General features: G+C 41.4%; 1 protein-coding gene across 1 annotated transcript in view; it reads left to right on the top strand.

The window, feature by feature from the left end:
• Nucleotides 1–758: 758 nt before the first annotated feature.
• Nucleotides 759–15,607, top strand: part of LOC311140850 (stonustoxin subunit beta-like) — a gene marked incomplete at its 3' end in the record, with an annotated part of 65,019 nt that continues 50,170 nt past the window's right edge. Inside the window, exon 1 of the mRNA XM_084176117.1 lies at nt 759–988. The remainder of the gene's footprint in view (nt 989–15,607) is intronic.

Here is a 15,607-nt window from a genome sequence, read left to right as displayed (position 1 = left end):
ACACCAGCTAAGGAGAAGAAGGTGAGATTGGCTGGAACACCAACAAAGTCCCCTGTCCCCGAGGTGAAGAGGACACCTCCAGTCTATGGGTCTGGTCCCCTTGCCAGGGCCAGAAATTACCTGGATTTCCATCAATACCTCCATGCTTTGTTTATGTGGTCACACGTGAAGAAGTACAAAGAGGACATCATCAAGAGGTAAGGTAGTAGAAGTATGTGATAAGAGTGATTGTTTTTTAGACTTGAGATTATAATTCAGTTGATATGCCATACCATATATCTACAATGTAGGATCATAGGTTTGTGTGATTTCTATGTACTTTCAGAGAAAGGAGTTAGTGCAGGAAAAAGATGGTCCCTTGTCCCAACCGGTGGAGACAGAGGTCTTTCAGACCTTTTCCTGGAGTGAGACTCTGGCGTGGGGCAGAGGAGAAGGCACCTTTGATGACCATCTGTTAGAGGGAAACCCTTCCCCAGGCCAGAAACCTCAAAGTAGACGTCATCAAAGGTAGAGAAATCACCACAATGTGAGGATTAACCCAATATCATGTTCACACTAGATGTCCAATATCAATCATTTCACAATTGACGTGTTGTATATAGTTGTACCGTTTCTACAAGTAAATTAGTAAAGTAAGTACGCCTCTGACATGTAAGCCTTGTCCGAGACAAAAGACAAAACTAAGTGAAGAAACCTTCTAATGTCTCCTCTTTTCAGAGACGACTTTCAACGTAAGAAGCAGGAGCTCCTTGACAGAGGGACATGGATGGTGCTGTCAATGGCCTTGTTCACCAGCAGGCAAAATAAAATGAAGTTTGTACCAACATGCCTGGAGATGGAGCTGTGGAGGGGAGGATGCTGTGAGAAGATGTTCTTCACTCTGAACTCCATGGCCATCTGCCTATGTTCTGATGCCACTAGAGGACATGTTAACAGGTTGAGGGTCGGCAATGATACCCAGATCATGAAGTGGAAGAAACAGGCTGAGGTAAGTGTGAGTCTTAAACATATGTAAACACAATTTGATTCAGCCTATTTCCTAATTCTGTTATTTCAAGGTGATTACACAGGCTACCTTATTTATGAGTACAATGAGTGGTTATTACGTGTATGTCAGTAATATCAATGTTAATTCCAGACTAAGATATTTAAGAGGAGACTGGCCTATTCACAGGAGGAAACTGTGATGTACGGAACGTTCTCAATGACCTGGGACAATGTCCAAGTATGTCCAAAATGTGTGATATAACATTATATTTATTATTGTGATGGTTCAGTAAAACAAGAATATATTTTCCAAATGGCATTTCCCATTAACCGTGCATTTGGAAAGTATTCAGACCTCTTCCCTTTTTCCACATTTTGTTACGTTACAGCCTTTAAAAAAAAAAAAAAAAGCAATCTACACACAATACCCCATAATGATGAAGCGAAAACAGGTTTTTAGAAGTGTTTGCAAATGTATTACAAATAAAAACTGAAATGCCTTATTTACAGATGTATTCAGACCCTTTGCTTTGAGACTGGAAATTGAGCTCATGTGCATCCTGTTTCCATTGATCATCCTAGATATGTCTTTACAACCTAAACTGAATGGGTACGTAATACATAAAAAAAGCACGCAGAAATAAAATGCAAAAATGCAAATGAAATGTTCTCGTTATTTGAAATGGGTGAATTATTGTTAAGGTCATCAAAGAGGCCAGAAGGATGGCTGAGCAGCTGATTAAAAACATGTATTATACCCCCTCTAACCCAGGGTCATGTATTATACCCCCTCTAACCCAGGGTCATGTATTATACCCCCTCTAACCCAGGGTCATGTATTATACCCCCTCTAACCCAGGGTCATGTATTATACCCCCTCTAACCCAGGGTCATGTATTATACCCCCTCTAACCCAGGGTCATGTATTATACCCCCTCTAACCCAGGGTCATGTATTATACCCCCTCTAACCCAGGGTCATGTATTATACCCCCTCTAACCCAGGGTCATGTATTATACCCCCTCTAACCCAGGGTCATGTATTATACCCCCTCTAACCCAGGGTCATGTATTATACCCCCTCTAACCCAGGGTCATGTATTATACCCCCTCTAACCCAGGGTCATGTATTATACCCCCTCTAACCCAGGGTCATGTATTATACCCCCTCTAACCCAGGGTCATGTATTATACCCCCTCTAACCCAGGGTCATGTATTATACCCCCTCTAACCCAGGGTCTTTGGGTGGGAAGGAGAGGTTCCAGACAGCTACAGCTGAAGTAACAGGCCGCAGGTTAAACGATAACCAAGTGACCGATTGGCTAGCAGAGCAGGATGCTTACACCTTCCATAAACCTGTGCGAAAAACAATTTTCATCGAAATATAGTTTTTTTCTATTCATCCTTGTCACAGTTTCAGGCTGATCTATGTGACATGCAGGCACTTGCCGATAAAAATGATGGAGATCGATACATGCTAACGGTTATAGACGTTTTACTCTAAAATAGCTTTTGTAAGGGTCTTAAAAAATAAGAGTGGGGCAGAGGACACCCACTTTAACAGGACTTTGAAGGAGAATATGTGGAAATGCTTTACGGCTCACAACACCCGTAGATATGTGGCTATAGTTCAAGATTTAGTAAAGGGGTATAACTACAGCTACCACAAGAGTGTCCGTATGAAGCCCTGTGAGGTGTCTTTGGATAACTATTTTCATGTCTTTAAAAATCTGTATGGGTTGATCCCCTTCACCGTAAGAAAGACATTGATTTTACATTCATAGTTGGTTACTTGGTATGTATCTCCAAGTTGAGGGGTGTTTTTAGACAAAACATATGAGCAAGGTGACAGCGATGAGCTGTTCACAGTTACAGAATGTTCACCCCTGTATACCTCCTGTCTACAAGTTAAAAGATGAGCTGTTCACAGTTACCTCTGGGTATAAGACGTATGTCCTCCCTTAAAAAGAGACCTCTGGGTAGAAGACGTATGTCCTCCCTTAAAAAGAGACCTCTGGGTATAAGACGTATGTCCTCCCTTAAAAAGCGGAGGTTAACCGCTGGAAGAAAGTCAGTAAGTCAAAGACGACGTAAAGTGATGAGGTCTCGACCAAAAACTGCTAAAATATAAACTCAGAAGAGTTTTCTAAAAGAACAATCAACATGTCTCTTTTACACCGCATGTCCTCTGAAGCTATAAAGACAGAGCTCCATCTTTTCACGGACCCCTTAACCCAGTTTCCAATAGATAGGTCCTGTTATGTGGAGATAGCCCCACTCTCTGCCATTACAGACAATGGACCTATAGAGTTGTTCACCCCAGGCCATGGTGACAACTACCTGGACCTTAACAACACAGACAATGGACCTATAGAGTTGTTCACCCCAGGCCATGGTGACAACTACCTGGACCTCAACAACACAGACAATGGACCTATAGAGTTGTTCATCCCAGGCCATGGTGACAACTACCTGGACCTCAACAACACAGACAAGGGACCTATAGAGTTGTTCATCCCAGGCCATGGTGACAACTACCTGGACCTCAACAACACAGACAATGGACCTATAGAGTTGTTCATCCCAGGCCATGGTGACAACTACCTGGACCTCAACAACACAGACAATGGACCTATAGAGTTGTTCATCCCAGGCCATGGTGACAACTACCTGGACCTCAACAACACCTTATTACATTTACGTCTCAGAGTGACCTAAAGAGATGGGACCAATATTGCAAATTATGCCAAGGTGAGCCTCATTAATTACCCCTTGGCTACCATCTTCTCCCAAGTGGATGTGACTTTGGGTGAACGCCTTATCAGTCAAAGCAGTGCCACCTATCCTTACAGGGCTATCCTGGAATGTTTACTAAACTACTCCGAAGACACTTTGAAGACACAGTTCAGCGCTGGGCTGTTTAGCAAGGATACTGCTGGAGCTTCTATGGAAGCCATAGACCCCACGACTGGTGGAAACAAAGGACTGGAGGATACTGCTGGAGCTTCTATGGAAGACATAGACCCCACGACTGGTGGAAACAAAGGACTGGAGGATACTGCTGGAGCTTCTATGGAAGACATAGACCCCACGACTGGTGGAAACAAAGGACTGGAGGATACTGCTGGAGCTTCTATGGAAGACATAGACCCCACGACTGGTGGAAACAAAGGACTGGAGGATACTGCTGGAGCTTCTATGGAAGACATAGACCCCACGACTGGTGAGTATTTTATTTTGTTCATAATGTATCTAACATTTCTCCGGTTACGTGCTGGAACATGTGTCAACATGTCATGCAGAACATGATCTTCAAAATGTATTTGATATTCAACCTGTAAGGTCTCCGGTCCAGGCATTACCAGGGCAGGCCTCTCTCTATGCTCTTCCTCCTTTAAGGGTTCCGGCAGGGAAAGCGATAAATGGTTGGTCTCTCTCTCACCTTGTTTTACCAAGGCCAAATACCTTGGCAAAGAGCTTTGTGTATTTTTGGACCTTATCATAGGGATTAAATCATTTTCTGTTCAAAATACACTTCTTTTTTAGAGACAGTAAACCAAACCTTGTATTAAGGGACCTAACATTGAGACAGTAAACCAAACCTTGTATTAATGGACCTAACATTGAGACAGTAAACCAAACCTTGTATTAATGGACCTAACATTGAGACAGTAAACCAACCCTTGTATTAATGGACCTAACATTGAGACAGTAAACCAAACCTTGTATTAATGGACCTAACATTGATACAGTAAACCAAACCTTGTATTAATGGACCTAACATTGAGACAGTAAACCAACCCTTGTATTAATGGACCTAACATTGAGACAGTAAACCAAACCTTGTATTAATGGACCTAACATTGAGACAGTAAACCAAACCTTGTATTAATGGACCTAACATTGAGACAGTAAACCAACCGTCGTAGTAATGGACCTAACATTGAGACAGTAAACCAAACCTTGTATTAAGGGACCGTTATGATGAGTTTCTCGGGTATCAAAGAATCAAGGATGCAAGGATATACTGAGACACTTTGTAGACAGTTAATGCAAATGTTTAATGATTGGTACCGGGTTCGTTACAACAATGACCAGAGCTTTGCCCTTGATGTTACGAACTATCTTGAACAAAGAAGACTCTACCTCATATACCCTTTATTACTACATAAACAGAAAGGGGTGATTCCAGGTGTTATATACTTGTTATATAGAGGAGGTGGCTAAGGGATTTTTAACGGTACCAACTATTATGATGAGTTTCTAGGGTGCTCAAAGAATCAAGGATGCAAGGATATACTTAGACATTCTGTGGAGATTTCATACCAAGTATTTATTGAATCACGAGCTCGTGGGTTCATCTAACCAGCGGACATGGCTTTGCACTTCGTCAGTTGGACTCCTTCACAACGGAAACCCTCTACCTTATATACCCTTCTGTTACCATCTTCCTGGCATACATCTGGCAAGTCTCCATGGGTGCCTTTACAACGGAAACCCTCTACCTTATATACCCTTCTGTTACCATCTTCCTGGCATACATCTGGCAAGTCTCCATGGGTGCCTTTACAACGGAACACCCTCTACCTTATATACTCTTCTGTTACCATCTTCCTGGCATACATCTGGCAAGTCTCCATGGGCACTCCCTGTCTTTGGTGTTCATCACTCTTTACCCCAAGTCACTATCCTGTCCATCCATCATGCTATCCTAAACATCACTAATCTCCTTTGACTTAATAGAATGTAGACTTTCTGTCTCCTAACCACGTATCCAATAACTCTTCCCTGGTGCCCACAACACTATGACATGACATCATTATACCATAAAAACATAATATCAATCCACTCTTTTCTTTTTTTTTCTTCTTTTTTTTGTGGTAAGTGACATGACTTAACCTCAACAATTCACTTATAACTTTATATAAAATACAATATTCTCTACTCAGTATCACATATATCTCTGACTAGATCCTAAACTATGCTAGATAACTGAGAATTGATCCCCTTCTACATTCTATACCTGAATCCAACCTGATTCTCCATATATTTAATCAACAAAGGTATACATTCCCAGTCATCTATCTTATGCGATATCAAACCTCTCAAACCTCTATAAACTCAGTCTGAGTAAAAGATAGACACATAATTAACTACTATATATTCATGCTAATAATCTATGTAGTCAAACCCTATTTTTATATATAAGGAAAAATCCCACATAGACATCATCCTCCCTTTTAAAATGACCCCTTTTTCTGATACATGCTAATCAAATATACCCATTACTTATTCATGCTACCAAGAAAACATACATCAACGAAATTGTGACCATCCTGACATCATCACTACAAATACAAAGATCCATGACACTTTGTACTTACATGGATATTATAATCTGAACACATGAATATAAAAATAACAAAAACATCCGTCTACTTCATCCACGCGCAGTCAGAGGAACCCCAAGTTTCTCCCTGGTCACAAGGGGCTCTCTCTGATCCACTGAGATATCCATCTTCTTCCTGTAACCCTTAATTCCATGGTATACAATTCCACCTTAACATTCCCATTCCTCAATCAACATTATCAATGGACTCTAAACTGGAACAAGATGACATAGAAGAATAATTAGTCCTCTCCCTCCTTGCATTAACATTAACTGATACATGTCTAACTGTAATATCTGGCATGTTAGTAATCGTTTGTACAGATCTTAAAATCAATCCCCGAAAAATTGGAAAACAACACCCCATAACTATAGCTACAGTAAGTACTATTGCCACTAGAGGACATATAATACTTGCCATCCATGTTCCTATGGAATTACCACTATAAAAATTTGGAAAAGACTTCAACAGCATTCAAATGACCATATCCTCCCCCTATCTTAGCATCCCTATTAGCATCCCTATTAGCATCCCTATTAGCATCCCTATTAGCATCCCTATTAGCATCCCTATTAGCATCCCTATTAGCATCCCTATCTTAGCATCCCTATTAGTACGCTTAATGCCATCCTGTATGTCTCAAATATTACCCATAGCTGTAGTTACATTCCCAAGACATTTACATTACATTTTCCTCATTTAGCAGACGCTCTTATCCAGAGCGACTTACGGTAGGTATGTACAATTATCTCCTCCAACAATTGCACACACACCTCCTTGAGCAGCCGTAATAGCATCCAAGGCTATGCGATTATCAGTAGCATACTGTCTAATGAGAGCCAACTCAGAACCAATAGCTTGAAAACCCATGACTGTTGCATTAACCACTCTAGCAACATCATGACATGTCAATGCTATGAGATAATGATTTGATTATTGCAATTCTGTATTTCCAAAAATAGTCTTAAAAACTAACTGAGTACGTGTAAATATCTTAAAATATTGAGGTATTGCTTTGTATCTAGTAGCCAAATCAATTGGATTTGTATTCTTTAAATGTACATATCCCATAAGTTCCGAAGTATCCCTCCTAAAACGTCCCGTAAGATTCTTATCAACCAATTCAACAGGCTGAACAACATAGAGAAGGTTGTTTAAAGTACAGACTCCACATATTCCCCTGAACAGTGGAGGAAGAGTAGTCCATATATTATTTCCACAACACCAAAAAAAAAACTGGAATCGGTAATGTTCCCACTTTTGAAATGCGATACTTTTCCCCCATATCCTTAAACATCATGATACATTGAGAAGCTCTCAGAAAACCAACAGCTATTACAGATAACTCTCCTCCCTGTCTTCCTTTTACATAAACATCAAATACAGAAGACGCATTCACCATAGCTGAGACGTTAGTGGGTACAATTGATAAATCACTTGGTACTTGAATTATATGCTGATCATAAAAGATCGGACATCTAGTAACGGATGGCCAATGTTCCTGAATCGCATAAATGGTTGAATGGACCTTATTCAGATCCCTCCCATTCTCCTGTCTTACAGATATGTTAGTATAAATAACATACTGAGACATCTTGTGAAGAATCCGATCAACCTTGATAATCATGTTATTGATTTTACCAATGTAAATGTTATTTCGGCAAAATTATCGGTCTGACTGATTGTGATCCCATCTCAGGATGAGTGTTCAATACATACTGATAAGCAATAATGCATAGGGTCGGCAATCCTTCTGACCCTTGCAGAGGAACCGCCCAATAAGGAAATACATCCTCAGTCGATTTGGGAATCAGTGAACACACATAACATTAATTTTGAGTCAACTTCCTAACTTTCTGCTTAAGGGTTTTGTACCACAAATTAGACGCTATGGGATGAATAGAATTCACTTGTGAATCCATATTCTCATAAATAATAATTTCCCCATTCTCTACCAACTCAGCAGTCTGATCCTCAGGTAAAGTCGCTGGCCGTGTGATTGGATCATTTATACCCCCAAATACCACTTTCCTTGGTACCCAATAAGGAGCACAAACCCCTTGCCAATATTGTGGAAGGTCGGTATATGAGTGATCACCACAATACCATACCATGTAACCAGTTGCTGGCCAGGGCAAATTAGTATCCAAAAAAATCTTCTTATCTGGACATCCCTGTGTAATCCCCATTTTATATAGAATTGTATGACTAGCTATAGAAGTCACGCTGGTTAGAGGTACTGCCTTCTGCTTAGTCCTGATTGCTACTGGTTGCATACTTGCATAAGTTAGCGAATCTCTCTGAACCAAAAATGTTGGCGTCAACCCTTTCCATAACCCATTACAATATTCTACGGTTGGTGTGCTAGCACCTGTTGCCGCTAATGACATTATAAGTATTAAGACTTCCTCTCCTTCAACCCGATTCATATTCAACGTTAACCCTTGTCAATTCCTCACTTAAAACCACAAAAGTAACATTATTTACATAAAAAGGCTTTTACTCCCTGTAGCTCTGAGAGGATAATACAAACAATGCATGTCATGCTCAGATACAGGAACGTGTTCCATCGCCTCCATTTCTATGTAGACGTCCGTCTGACTAACCTGTCTCTGTGTACGCTCAGGGTGCTGGTCCGTCTGACTAACCTGTCTCTGTGTACGCTCAGGGTGCTGGTCCGTCTGACTAACCTGTTTCTGTGTACGCTCAGGGTGCTGGTCCGTCTGACTAACCTGTCTCTGTGTACGCTCAGGGTGCTGGTCCGTCTGACTAACCTGTCTCTGTGTACGCTCAGGGTGCTGGTCCGTCTGACTAACCTGTCTCTGTGTACGCTCAGGGTGCTGGTCCGTCTGACTAACCTGTCTCTGTGTACGCTCAGGGTGCTGGTCCGTCTGACTAACCTGTCTCTGTGTACGCTCAGGGTGCTGGTCCGTCTGACTAACCTGTCTCTGTGTACGCTCAGGGTGCTGGTCCGTCTGACTAACCTGTCTCTGTGTACGCTCAGGGTGCTGGTCCGTCTGACTAACCTGTCTCTGTGTACGCTCAGGGTGCTGGTCCGTCTGACTAACCTGTCTCTCTGTACGCTCAGGGTGCTGGTCCGTCTGACTAACCTGTCTCTGTGTACGCTCAGGGTGCTGGTCCGTCTGACTAACCTGTCTCTGTGTACGCTCAGGGTGCTGGTCCGTCTGACTAACCTGTCTCTGTGTACGCTCAGGGTGCTGGTCCGTCTGACTAACCTGTCTCTGTGTACGCTCAGGGTGCTGGTCCGTCTGACTAACCTGTCTCTGTGTACGCTCAGGGTGCTGGTCCGTCTGACTAACCTGTCTCTGTGTACGCTCAGGGTGCTGGTCCGTCTGACTAACCTGTCTCTGTGTACGCTCAGGGTGCTGGTCCGTCTGACTAACCTGTCTCTGTGTACGCTCAGGGTGCTGGTCCGTCTGACTAACCTGTCTCTGTGTACGCTCAGGGTGCTGGTCCGTCTGACTAACCTGTCTCTGTGTACGCTCAGGGTGCTGGTCCGTCTGACTAACCTGTCTCTGTGTACGCTCAGGGTGCTGGTCCGTCTGAATAACCTGTCTCTGTGTACGCTCAGGGTGCTGGTCCGTCTGACTAACCTGTCTCTGTGTACGCTCAGGGTGCTGGTCCGTCTGACTAACCTGTCTCTGTGTACGCTCAGGGTGCTGGTCCGTCTGACTAACCTGTCTCTGTGTACGCTCAGGGTGCTGGTCCGTCTGACTAACCTGTCTCTGTGTACGCTCAGGGTGCTGGTCCGTCTGAATAACCTGTCTCTGTGTACGCTCAGGGTGCTGGTCCGTCTGACTAACCTGTCTCTGTGTACGCTCAGGGTGCTGGTCCGTCTGACTAACCTGTCTCTGTGTACGCTCAGGGTGCTGGTCCGTCTGACTAACCTGTCTCTGTGTACGCTCAGGGTGCTGGTCCGTCTGACTAACCTGTCTCTGTGTACGCTCAGGGTGCTGGTCCGTCTGACTAACCTGTCTCTGTGTACGCTCAGGGTGCTGGTCCGTCTGACTAACCTGTCTCTGTGTACGCTCAGGGTGCTGGTCCGTCTGACTAACCTGTCTCTGTGTACGCTCAGGGTGCTGGTCCGTCTGACTTACCTGTCTCTGTGTACGCTCAGGGTGCTGGTCCGTCTGACTAACCTGTCTCTGTGTACGCTCAGGGTGCTGGTCCGTCTGACTAACCTGTCTCTGTGTACGCTCAGGGTGCTGGTCCGTCTGACTAACCTGTCTCTGTGTCCGCTCAGGGTGCTGGTCCGTCTGACTAACCTGTCTCTGTGTACGCTCAGGGTGCTGGTCCGTCTGACTAACCTGTCTCTGTGTACGCTCAGGGTGCTGGTCCGTCTGACTAACCTGTCTCTGTGTACGCTCAGGGTGCTGGTCCGTCTGACTAACCTGTCTCTGTGTACGCTCAGGGTGCTGGTCCGTCTGACTAACCTGTCTCTGTGTACGCTCAGGGTGCTGGTCCGTCTGACTAACCTGTCTCTGTGTACGCTCAGGGTGCTGGTCCGTCTGACTAACCTGTCTCTGTGTACGCTCAGGGTGCTGGTCCTTGTCGCTAAGTCAAATTTTTACATTATTGTTCATATAGTCATGATTTAACCTTCTATTTTCATTGTCAGATTTGCTGAAGTCGGTATTGTCCTTAACCATCTTCTCCCTCATCTTAAAATTGTCAATCACTAGCCCCCCAGAGATAATTTCTGTCAGAGTTATAAGGACTATGATAAATGTCCCTGATGCAACATCTCCACTCATCCTTCCAAGGAGTTTGCATCTCGTCATGGTCTTCTCCATGATCCCTCCAGAAACTGCCACTTTTCTCTCCACCACCACCTTGGTTTGATAAAAGAAAAACAAATACACAAAAACAAACACAGAAATAATAATGAATATAAGAATAACACAACACTATAATAACAATCGAAGTCTATACAAATATCCCCTTAAGTTCAGTCCTTCCCCAACTCCTCCGAAGTTGGTGTCTGTGTCCTAGGTGCTCCTTTAAGCCTGGACGCATGTATCCACTGCGGTTGACCTTTAACCTTAACCGCTGTACGTGTCACCAGAAGAACCTGTGTAAAAAAAAATAGCCCAATAAGATATTGGTAAAGATGATGTTAAATGATTTTAACATATTGAACCATATAGCCTGTATTCATGGTCTATTATCAGATGTTAAATGATTTTAACATATTGAACCATATATCCTGTATTCATGGTCTATTATCAGATGGTAAATGATTTTAACATATTGGACCATATAGCCTGTATGCATGGTCTATTATCAGATGGTAAATGATTTTAACATATTGAACCATATATCCTGTATTCATGGTCTATTATCAGATGTTAAATGATTTTAACATATTGAACCATATATCCTGTATGCATGGTCTATTATCAGATGGTAAATGATTTTAACATATTGAACCATATAGCCTGTATGCATGGTCTATTATCAGATGGTAAATGATTTTAACATATTGAACCATAAATCCTATATTCATGGTCTATTATCAGATGTTAAATGATTTTAACATATTGAACCATATATCCTGTATTCATGGTCTATTAGCAGATGTTAAATGATTTTAACATATTGAACCATATAGCCTGTATGCATGGTCTATTATCAGATGGTAAATGATTTTAACATATTGAACCATATAGCCTGTATTCATGGTCTATTATCAGATGGTAAATGATTTTAAACATATTGAACCATATAGCCTGTATGCATGGTCTAATATCAGATGGTAAATGATTTTAACATATTGAACCATATAGCCTGTATGCATGGTCTATTATCAGATGGTAAATGATTTTAAACATATTGAACCATATAGCCTGTATGCATGGTCTAATATCAGATGGTAAATGATTTTAACATATTGAACCATATAGCCTGTATGCATGGTCTATTATCAGATGGTAAATGATTTTAACATATTGAACCATATATCCTATATTCATGGTCTATTATCAGATGGTAAATGATTTTAACATATTGAACCATATATCCTGTATTCATGGTCTATTATCAGATGGTAAATTATTTTAACATATTGAACCATATAGCCTGTATGCATGGTCTATTATCAGATGGTAAATGATTTTAACATATTGAACCATATATCCTATATTCATGGTCTATTATCAGATGGTAAATGATTTTAACATATTGAACCATATATCCTGTATGCATGGTCTATTATCAGATGGTAAATGATTTTAACATATTGAACCATATATCCTATATACATGGTCTATTATCAGATGGTAAATGATTTTAACATATTGAACCATATATCCTATATGCATGTATTATCAGATGTTAAATGATTTTAACATATTGGACCATATATCCTATATTCATGGTCTATTATCAGATGGTAAATGATTTTAACATATTGAACCATATATCCTATATGCATGGTCTATTATCAGATGGTAAATGATTTTAACATATTGAACCATATATCCTATATTCATGGTCTATTATCAGATGTTCTATTAGCAATAAGCATGATCCCCTGTAGCCCAACGGATGCAGCATAGTGGCTATAAATGAAGCATGGGGTTTGTCCATCTGCATTTACCCCATTGGACACAGCTTCCTGATTATTAGTATTATTTATTATTATTATTATTCACTCAGAATTGTTGTTGGGGGGGTTTCTATTACAAAGTTGCCCTTTTAAGATGCCGTTGCCCCTTTAAGAGCTCTGTTGTGAATGATCCTAAGCCATGCTTAATACTCCGGTTTTAAGATGCTGTTGCCCCTTTAAGAGCTCTGTTGCAAATGATCCTAAGCCATGCTTGATACTCCAGTTTTAAGATGCCGTTGCCCCTTTAAGAGCTCTGTTGTGAATGATCCTAAACCATGCTTGACACTCCGGTTTTAAGATGCCGTTGCCCCTTTAAGAGCTCTGTTGTGAATGTTCCTAAACCATGCTTGATACTCCAGTTGTAACTGCATCTCTAAAACAATGCATTAGTGCAATTGTAGGAGTATAGAAATAAACGTGTTATCAATGGAAAGCTTGGATCCCCCTCTTTTAAAAAAAAAGGTCAAAACTGCTTTCAAAAGTGTTTTCCCCGTGATCGCATTAAGAGTTGTTGTCCGTTGACTGCTTGAATAAACGGCCCTACAAAGGCAAAGAGCATCAACTAGAAAACAGTCCAACTGAAGACAAAAAAGGCTTTAAAGTTGTTTTTGCCGTCCAGCCAAATATGTCGTAGGTAGATAAGTGTAAATGCACTGATGTATCATCTTATTATGACCACTGATCTGACCTATGACCCCTAAAATGCTGATACTGCACTCTGCCTTTGTATGACCTTAAACAGCTGTATGGGTCATGCAAAAGCAAAGTGCAGTATCTAAAAAATCTAAATGTGTTTATCATGCTTTCTTGTTGTTTTTAATGGTGTTGTGTAGTTGTGTTTTCATGTTTTGAATGTTGTATTGTAGCAACCCTCAAGCTTTTTTTTATCCATAAGGTAAGAATTATTTCCTCGCGGAGAATGTTTATACTTATGTGACTTTGTATTACTATCAATGCTGTCCTTTTCTTTATGTTAGCGAGCGTTTCAATATTTTGTTTGCTATCTTTCTTACCATTATCTGGGTATTTTGCATTTCAATGCGAGTTAAACCATAATGTTTCCGCGTGATTGTGCCGTGTTTATTCTGGTGATAACTGGATCACTGGCTGTCTCATGGAGTGTGTGAGGGTGAGTGTCATGGTCGGGATGGCCTGAACTCAGAGCCTGATAGAATACCAAGGAAAACCGTAGTAACTGCAGTAGAACATGGTGGAACAAAGCCAGATGGCAGTAACCTCACTTACTGCTGTTTCCTTGGTTTTTACTGGGATTTTGTAGTTACATCAAATTTGACCCTCCATTGTCTCTGAAACTGAAGATAATTGAACCAGGACACTTTGTCACAAGATATAACAGATACTACGAAGCCTGATTTAGTTCTGAACTCATCTTTGACCAAATGTGTAGCAGCAGTTTGCAATTGTACGGCAGAATAACTGTGCACATAATCCTAATACCTCTTCATGGACTACATTTGAACACTTGAACAGTGTCTTCTTTTAGGGCGTGAACTGGTATGGTAAGATTACCTAGTGGGGCCAGTAACTGAAAGGTTGCTGGTTCGAATACCTGAGCCGTCAAGGTAAAAATCTGTCTGTGCCCTTAAGCAAGGCACTTACACCTGATTTGCTCCAGGGGGCGTCGTACTACTATGACCCTGTAAAACAACACATTTCACTGCATCTATCCGGTGTCTGTGACAATACATTTACAAATATTTTATGTATTTATTACAACAGTTAATTTAACAATGCTGGTTATAAATCTTGTTGACATTCATCCAAGGACACCTTGACTTGCATTACACTCTCACTCCAGAAAAATATTCTCATGAAATCATATGACTTACAGTTAGAGAAAAGGATTCCTGTGAACGCGGCCTGCTACAAGCAGGAAACAAGTTATGGATGTGTGATCTATCTTGGCATCTTTTTGGGGTAACCACATTGGAACATTCCAACATTCATCTTTAAGGACATGAACTGGCAGAACAGGTTTCAGCAAAGTATGGAGTCATTGTTTTCAGGAAGGTGTCTCCATGGCGATAGGAGGGACAGGAGGCAGACTAAGGGCAAGGGAAGCCACCTGAACTACTGCCCTACAAAGGCAAAGAGCAGTCTACGCAAACAGTGAATCTGAGAACAAATGGCTTTACAGTTGGGTTTTTTGTCCAATCATATCAACCATGACCACTGATCTGACCTATGACCCCTTAAATTCTGATACTGCACTCTGCCTTTGTATGACCTTAAACAGCTGTATGGGTCATGCAGAAGCAAAGTGCAGTATGTAGAAATCTAAATGTATTTATCCAGCTTTCTTGTTGTTTTTCTGTTTGATGGAAACAGTTTGAGTGTTGTAACTATATTCCAACTGTATTTAATGGTATTATGTAGTCGTGTTTTCATGTTTTCAATGTTGTATTGGAGTAGGCCTAACCCTCACCAATATTTCTGCTGATGGAGAGAGACACCAGACAAGACACAGAGACAGCAACAGAAGAATAGGATATGATGGAGAGAGACACCAGGCAAGACACAGAGACAGCAACAGAAGAATAGGATATGATGGAGAGAGACAGAACAGGCCATAACAGAAGAA

This window comes from Coregonus lavaretus (assembly GCF_964263955.1).
Source record: "Coregonus lavaretus genome assembly, chromosome: 2".
Classification (NCBI taxonomy): domain Eukaryota; kingdom Metazoa; phylum Chordata; class Actinopteri; order Salmoniformes; family Salmonidae; genus Coregonus; species Coregonus lavaretus.
Note: the sequence above shows the minus strand (reverse complement) of the source record. Positions and strands in the feature narration are given on the sequence as shown.